Below are 8764 nucleotides of genomic sequence, written 5' to 3' on the forward strand. Positions count from 1 at the left end.
CTGAATGCCGGCTCCCTCGGCCAATAAAGCGAGATGAGCGCCGCAACCCCAGAGTCGACCACGACTGGACCTAATGGTCGGGGGTCCCTTTACCTTTACGGACATATGGCTTCCAGAAATCCCGTGTCCCCTAAGCACAGAAATTCCAGTGAATAGGAGAAAAGTGGTCAATAGGTTTCACTGCATTTTAGACAATGTCAGCCTAGGAAGTGGAGCTGAGCCAAAGGGGATTTTCCTTTTATATGTATATGATTTCCCCCTCCTGAGCATTCTGAGGTTTGTCTATGGCTGCACACGTACCATGAATATGAAGCAGTACCACCCCCACCGCAAATCCTGGAAACTGTAGTTTACCCCTCACACAGCTACAATTCCCAGCACCCTTAACAAATTACAGTTCTGGGGGGGTGTGCTTTAAACGTTTGGTGCATATGCAGCCAATATCTAAGGAACTGAAAGCAAATGCTGTTCCTGCGAACCAGGCATCGCCATGTAATGCTGGCAAAGAATCAGAACAGGAGACTGAGCAGCCATCGGAAAATGAGTTAAAATGAAGGTTTTTCCTGTTCTATCCTGTTTCCTCTTTGATTTTCTTTAAACCAATTCACAAGCCAAGAACTTACACACTGACCACGAACTATGGAACCGTATATTATATAGAATCATAGAACTGTATTGTTAGAAGGGACCCTGAGGATCGTCTAGTCCAACCCCTGGCAATGCAGGAATTGGGTTTTTTTTGAGGTGGGGGAGGTTATTGGGTCATTGTTTTAATTTTGATTATACAGTGGTACCTCGGTTAAGAACGTAATTCATTCTGGAGGTCCGTTCTTAACCTGAAACTGTTCTTAACCTGAGGTACCACTTTAGCTAATGGGGCCTCCCGCTGCCACTGCCCCACCGCCCCACGATTTCTGCTTTCATCCTGAGGTAAAGTTCTTAACCCGAGGTACTATTTCTGGGTTAGCGGAGTCTGTAACCTGAAGCATCTGTAACCTGAAGCGTCTGTAACCTGAGGTACCACAGTATATTTTTTTGTTTTTATATTTTGATTTTGTTCTGTGAACCACCCTGAGACCTCCAGGTATAGGGTGATATAGCGTACATGATAGGTTAGACAATAAACACAGTTGTTAAACAGACTGTCCTGTTTTCAAGTTTCTTAAAGTTATATTAGACTCAGGTAGGTAGGCGTGTTGGTCTAATGCAGTCGAAATAAATAAATAAATAAATAAATAAATAAATAAATAATTGTCTAGTAGCACCTTATAGGCCAACTAAGTTTGTTCTGGTATAAGCTTTTGTGTACACACGAAAGCTTATAGCAGAACAAACTTAGTTGGTCTATAAGGTGCTACTAGACAATTTATTCCCCCCCCCCCCCCCGATTAAAATAAATGTTGAGGAAAGGACTTGGTCAACGGATATATTCCATCAGTTTGTATCCTGGCTGCAATAGATTTACAGACAGATTTTCTGTGATCCAATTATTTCATAAATTCTTTCATTACAGCATTCCTTGATAATCAGCTAGTATGTTTCTTAAAAGGGCAGGAAGCAATTGCATTTCTCTGTAACATTATTCAATTGTACACAATCAATGTTCATAATTTTACATATTTACAAATTCACTGTTCTGCACATAATATGCAGTTTGTTCCACAATAAAGAAATATGTCTTCGAAGCTACAAACATGAGTCTGACCAAACTGGTCCATGGGGTCACGAAGAGTCAGACACGACTAAACGACTAAACAACAACAACAACAAAGAAATATGGTTTGAGTAAGTGCAATTTTCAGAAGCTGAATTCTTTATTAATCTCAGTTTGCAAACTCTCAGACTCAAAGCTTTTAAACAGGATTTGGAAATCATTAAGATGTGGTTCGTAGTTTTGATCCCAGATTTGCCATCTCAGTTTATTTGGTTTCAGATGTGGTTATTTAAAAATAAAAAGGAGCAGCAATCATTACACCAACCAGTCCAGCCTTCTTTAAAGCCAGCTTCCAAGCAGCCTACGCTGTAAGTCCAAGAACATTCTGGAAATGTCAGAAAACACAAGTTCGTTTTTTTATATACTGTATATTTGTATTTCCCATGAGAAATTCAGACCTGTATGTGCACATTTCTCAGGAGAGTTCTTAAAAAGCGGATACAGCAGCTAACATCTTGCACACAGGCCATGTTTCTCATATCGCATGGATTGCAACAGGACGACCACCGAAGAAAGTCTGACGAAAAATGTCCACGGTGCACCGTTCTCATAGCCTGGAGGGCTGAAATTCTTCTTCAAGGACCTCCTCCACAATCGCGGTCTCATAAGCAGGAGGGGGCGTGAGGGGCTCCAGACGTTCTGCCCGCTCTTCAACACCTTTGAGTTCATGGGTATCCGAGACAAATCGCTGCAGTTTTGGCAGCATAAGCAACCTGAGGCGGAACCGGGACTGTAGATCTGCCTCCGAGGCACGCCGTGGGCCTGGTGCCACCGAAACCCTGAACGCCTCGACCACAGTCTCTCCGTGGGCAGGAGACTCAATGACCACGCTGTACGGAGGGGGCTCCACTGGGGTTGTCCCTGGGCTGGAGGTGATGGTCCAGATGGTTGGTCCCGATAAGTAGCCAGTAGTCACCACCTCCTCATATGCCGGTGCCTCATAGGCCTCATTGTCTATGCTGGTAAAAGAGAGGGGAAGTAGTTAAAAACACAAATCATTATAATAGCCCCAAGCTAGTCACTGAAGTCACCACCCTCCCACGCTAATACTTAAGAGAAAGGGAGCCAATTGTTATTTGGGCAGTGTGGGATAGAGAGACAGAAAGAGATAGATAGGGATAGACAGAGAGAGATAGAGAGGGATAGAGGAATAGAGAGAGATAGCAGTTGCATTGGAAGTAAGCATGGACACCGCAGGGATTTGAACCCCGTCCTGGGAACCAGGAGCGCCGACCACCAGTGTCTTTTGCTTTTTTTTTCAGCAATGCAACAAGGGGAAAAGCAAAACCTGAGAGAACATTCTGTGAATGTTCTCTCAGGAAAAAGAAAACCTGAAGATGTTAAGTAGAGCTCTTTGGATAAACCTGTGAAGAGAAAAAAGAAAATAGGAAAAAGAAGTGACCAATACAAAAAAGTATTGTTTTGAAAAAAGACAACTGAGTGATGGAATGTGAACTTACCTAAAGCAGCACAGTCCAAATGCAGACGACTCTCACTTCAGATACACTGAACTCTGCGAAGCCTGAAGGAAAGAAGAGCTGGAAGAAAATAAGAAGTCTTCTCCTACCTGCAGGTGAGCCTCATTGTGATGACACAGAATAGGGCCTCTTCTGACAACTCTGTCACCACAATCTGAAAAAGTCTTAGCACGATGAGTTGCAGATGGAACACAATGGAGATTTCCCCCTAGCCATGCAAGGGATACTCTGAGAAATCTGAAGGAAAGACGAGCCGGAACAAAAGGAGAGAAGGGCTGGAACAAAAGAAGAAGTCTTCTCCTACCTGCAGGTGAGCCTCATCGTGATGACATGGAATAGGGCCTCTTCTGATGACTCAGTCACCCCAACCTGAAAGAGTCTTAGCACAATGAGTTGCAGATGGAACACAATAGAGATTTCCTCCCTGGCCAAGCAAGGATACTCACCTAAATGTCCTTCAGTCACGGAATACCATTTTGACCGCCATTTTATTTAAAGCTGGATGAGCCATTAATCTAGAGGGGCAGAACAGAGACATCTAGAATCACCAGTTTGTCCCCAGTCACCTTCCACCAATCTTACAGAAAATGAGATTTAAAAAACAAACAAAAAGAAAACAGCTGTCTTCATCTCAGTGTTGTAGGATCTTTGGAGAGACCTGTGAAGAGACCAGCAGAAAAGAAAATGAGAAAAAGGAGAGACCAATAGAAAAAACATTGTCTTGAAAAAAGACAACTGAGTGGTGGAATGTGAACTTACCTAAAGCAGCACAGTCCAAATGTAGGCGACTCTCACTTCATGTACACTGAACTCTGCGAAGCCTGAAGGAAAGAAGAGCTGGAAGAAAAGAAGAAGTCTTCTCCTACCTGCAGATGGGCCTCATTGTGATGACATGGAACAGGGCCTCTTCTGACAGCACTGTCACCGCAACCTGAAAGAGTCTTAGCACATTGAGTTGCAGACGGAACGCCATAGAGATTTTCTCCCTAGCCAAGAAAGGGATACTCACCCAAATGTCCTTCAATCGTGGAAAACTATTTTTACCACCAGTTTTGTTTGAAGCTGGATGATCCATTGATCTAGAGGGGCACAGCAGAGAGATGAGATTCAGACTTAAAGAACTTTCCTAAGAGGAATAATACACTTTCACACAAGGTCCTGGAGTTGCTACATCCCTGAGCAGTCGCTCTGCATCTGCTCCTCCACAGGAGCCAAGGACAAGCCACCTCTTTCTTATCACTGACACCTGCAGCTTCATCTTCAAAATGCCTTCTTTGCTTTTCCACAATGGAATTGGCAAAGTCACCTTCATTTTGCTTGTGGTTTTTATCTTCCTCAAATGCTGGCATGTTTGGGACCTTCTGGATTTAGAAACATCTCCAGGAACAAAAAAAACTTAACAATGTTTTGGTGCCCGTCTTCTGCAATTCCCCCATAGCTTCAAATTACAGTGGTACCTCGGGTTAAGTACTTAATTCGTTCCAGAGGTCCGTACTTAACCTGAAACTGTTCTTAACCTGAAGCACCACTTTAGCTAATGGGGCCTCCTGCTGCTGCCGGAGCACAATTTCTGTTCTCATCCTGAAGCAAAGTTCTTAACCTGAAGCACTATTTCTGGGTTAGCGGAGTCTGTAACCTGAAGTGTATGTAACCTGAAGCGTATGTAACCTGAGGTACCACTGTAGATAAAATGCTCTGACCCATGATGAGTGCATTTTGCTTCTGCTTCTGCTACCTGCCACACTTGCTGTCCACCAAAATCTTGGCACACTCATTCTAAGGGAGGGTTACGGGTGCTACTAGATGCCAATCTCAGGGCTAGATGAAAAACAAAGAACTTATAACCTCAGGAAGGTGGTACACACAAGGACTTTCCAGACTTTCTAGCAAGAAACAAGAAGTAAGTATGCCTGCAATGCTCTCCAAATCCCCCCCTTCTCATCTCTCCTATTCCTGGCTTCAGTAAAAACTTATTATCAAAGTATTACTAAGAACATTGCAGAGGGCTTTCAGTTATTGTGTTACCAGCTACACTTCATCAGCCTGGATCCACCAACATTTCTTGCTTCCAAGTCTTTCCAATGCTAAAGTCTTCCCAATCTTGACTTTTCTAGTTTCAGCAATGAAAACCTCACACTTTCCCTAACATCAGTTGGCTTCTCCAGCTGCCTTTTAAAAGAAAAACTTTCCATTTCTCCTACCCATTTTTCACTGTGCTTTAAGCAAACTTCATATCCATCTATGTTCTTTCATGTGCTCCTTTTTACATCCAAAGACTAGTTAGTTTGGAAAGTAAGCAAAACTTGATTTATCCCCTTCATATTCCTTCATTTTCTCTTGCCTTCTCCAGTTTTCACATGGGTTTTTTTGTTTTGGCGATTATCCTTAAAATCTTCATCTTGGTTTTTTTTTGAGTTTTCAGTTTATATTTTGCTCGGCTAAGCTTTCTTTTGAGGACTTTCACAAAGTCCATCTTTTGTCCACAAATGACTGTCCCTCTTTGATTAGGATTAATTCTTCTTTGGTCTTCTATTTTCTTTCCGTTTCTGTTTGATTTCAAAATTATTGCCTCTCCTAACACTTTTTAGACAGATACCTAATTAATACATATATATCAGCTCACAGGTGAAAATTACTTGTACCTCTTTTTGAAGTTGTAAACAGTAATGTTTCAGTAGTGTTAACGGAAAAATCCGAGGGCTCCCTTGGACAAAAACAAAGACACCAACTAGGATAACTTGGAGCAAAACAGCAGCCTGTAGGCTTGGCCTTTATTGATCTCTCCGCAGGAGATAGGAGGGACCCAGAAAAATGGTGCGCAAGGCGTTATAAAGACTATTGAAATTTCCACCCTGTACGCTTTGGGTTTAACCACAGAGCCTAGGACTTGCCGATCAGAAGGTCGGCAGTTTGAATGCCCATGACGGTGTGAGCAGGATCCCGTTGCTCGGTCCCTGCTCCTGCCAACCTAGCAGTTCGAAAGCACGTCAAAGTGCAAGTAGATGAATAGGTACCGCTCCGGCGGGAAGGTAAATGGCGTTTCCGTGCGCTGCTCTCGTTCGCTAGAAGCGGCTTAGTCATGCTGGCCACATGACCCGGAATCTGTACGCCGGCTCCCTCAGCCAATAAAGCGAGATGAGCGCCGCAACCCCAGAGTCGGCCACGACTGGACCTAGTGGTCAGGGGTCCCTTTACCCTTTACCTTTTAGATCAAGACCACCCCCAGAAACATCATACATCACAGAAGGGGTGTAACCTAAGACCACCCCTCAGATACATCATACCTACATCACAAAAAAGGCGGTCTAAACAGAAATTTGAATGTTGTTTTTCTCCTGTCGTTGTTTATCTCCTGTCTGGCAGGTTACTTGATTGGATTTCCTCGGGTGCCTGTCCAATCTTTTGTAATGATAAATACTTAGTTCCTGGGCCAGGTCACAGGCTCACACCCTATTCAAACACACACATACCCTTAAGACAGGATTTGTGAAGGAAAAGACAATGGGGACGCTTTTCCACTTTGACCTTGCAGAGAAAACATTTGCTCAGTTTAGGAATCAAAATGGCTTCAGGTCGGTCTTCCTGGGCTGATCTATGTACGTGCGGTTATGAACATTACCATATATCTAAGACCTCAAAATTCCTATCACAGTAGAGTAAAATCCCTTTGTTTACTTAAAACATCTAAGCAGTTGTGTTTACAAACCTGTTTCATCTTCCCCATCTGGGTCTCTTTCCTAATCCCTCCGCCCCTTAACTCCTTCAGCTTTGACCAGTACTATAGCCAGGGACAGGCTCACTCACTAGACTCTGGCTCGCTCCTTCCACCACCTGTTGGTCATAATGACACATAAAAAAGTCCCTTGCAGCATTAATACAGTGGGTGCAAATGTCTTCATTTTCAGCATGCAATCGTTGCAGGGCTTTGGTGAGGAATTAGTATTTTCTTCCCACATTAATACATTCTGGAAATAAATAACGTGTGTTTCACACTGTTCCTTTCATCATCTTATTATGAAGGTAACTCCTTCACCATTTCATCTTGACTCACACTTGAATAACCTGCAAACAGGTGTGTGTTTACTCAGAAATTAGTCCTGATATATTCTGTGGGGCTTACCCCTTTGTGTTTTTAGGATTGCAGCTGAAGATATTGGATTGGGGAGGGCGTGCTCATCACTTCTTGGCATTTATTAACCCATCACACTCTCGAGTGACCACCGTGAAAAAGGGCTGAGGGAAAAGCTATCGGAAGAAGGGCTGGCTTTGGACCATGGGCCTAGCCAAGATGGCAGGGGGCAGGTGCCCCCCTCAATCAATAAAAATACTTAACAAACTGAGTTTCTGCCTTCCCTAACAAAAGCCTGCCCCCCCCATGCTTGGGACTCAGTGGGCCCCATTGAATTCTATGGAACAAAATAAACAGGCTGCAATCTGGGGCACAGCTGAAAAGGACAGCAGTTGCTTCTCACCCCCGACACTTGAGACTGCATACACACATTTTAGTTTAGAATCAATGGAGTCTAAGTGCTGGTGTGTGTTTTTAAATGTACAGGCAGCGATTGTTTTATGATTGAGGTGTAACCGTCATACACTCATCTCTGTGGACCTGGAAGTGGCCCGAAAAGGGGGTGGAACGAGACGGGGGCAGGGTGGGGCGGAACAGGGTGGGCTTACGCACGGTCTGCCAACACACGCGAAAACCCGGAATGCAACCCCCATGCAAACGGGCAGTTGCCTGTAATCGACACGGTCTAGACTGTAGAGCTATTGCACATCTTTTGTGTGAAAAGTGTTTCTTGAGATTGTGTACACCCTATGGGAGCAATTCACTGTTGTGTTATTATTGAATGTTCTGTCAGCGCAAGTGGTTCAACTTGCCAGATGGAACAGTCCCTCCTCTCTGAGACTCCATCCCAGCATGCTTTTCCGGGGGTTCTCCTGATCCTCCCAGAGCCATTTGGGGGGAACACGGAGGCAGGGGGCAGGGAGGAAGAAAATCACAAGCAAATCTCTATATGAAGGGTTTTTGCTGAAAGGACTCATGAGGTGACTCCCACCCTATACCCTTACAGGACATTCAAAACACATTATTTCCCTCAATTGATTCTGGACACTGCAGTTTGTAAAGGGTTTCTGGGGTCAGTTTCAGGATCTATTTCATAACCTACAAGCTATGTAGCCTTTTGTCCTCAGGTAGGGAAATCAAAGCATCAACTGATGCATGAATGAGCACATGATTTCCTTCTTTGTACAGGTGCCCATTCATCCCCACTGCCCAGCAGGAGCAAATTTCCCTTTGCAATGGTGTGTTGATGGTGGTTGGAGCATGCTGGGCTTGGAAGGGGGAGGGTGGAAAAGATGTCCTTCCTGGGAGGCATCTGTGCTCTGGCCACCAAAAGGTCATGTCAGGGGAGGGAAGGAAGCCCACCAGCACCTGATTCTTAGCGGCTTGTTCATGGCGTTCCTTTATTGCTCCCATTTCCTTGAGGTGTATTGAAAGCTACAGAACACCAAAGGCCAAGGAAATGAACAACTTGGAATACGGAGGCAAGTGTTCATCCCCAACCAA

General features: G+C 44.2%; 1 long non-coding RNA gene across 3 annotated transcripts; it reads right to left on the reverse strand.

Moving 5' to 3' along the window:
• Positions 1-2571: 2571 nt before the first annotated feature.
• Positions 2572-7551, reverse strand: LOC308466310. Of its 3 annotated transcripts, none has more exons than XR_013980715.1 (3): positions 6899-7551; positions 3175-4271; positions 2572-2673 (listed from the first exon to the last, which is right to left on the reverse strand). It is a non-coding gene; the product is annotated as an uncharacterized lncRNA (long non-coding RNA). The 3 variants fall into 3 exon arrangements; XR_013980716.1 differs by lacking the exon at positions 6899-7551 and adding an exon at positions 6663-6886; XR_013980717.1 differs by lacking the exon at positions 6899-7551 and adding an exon at positions 6481-6886.
• Between the last annotated feature and the right edge of the window lie 1213 nt (positions 7552-8764).

Source organism: Podarcis pityusensis (genome assembly GCF_964106645.2).
Source record: "Podarcis pityusensis genome assembly, chromosome: 17".
NCBI lineage: Eukaryota > Metazoa > Chordata > Lepidosauria > Squamata > Lacertidae > Podarcis > Podarcis pityusensis.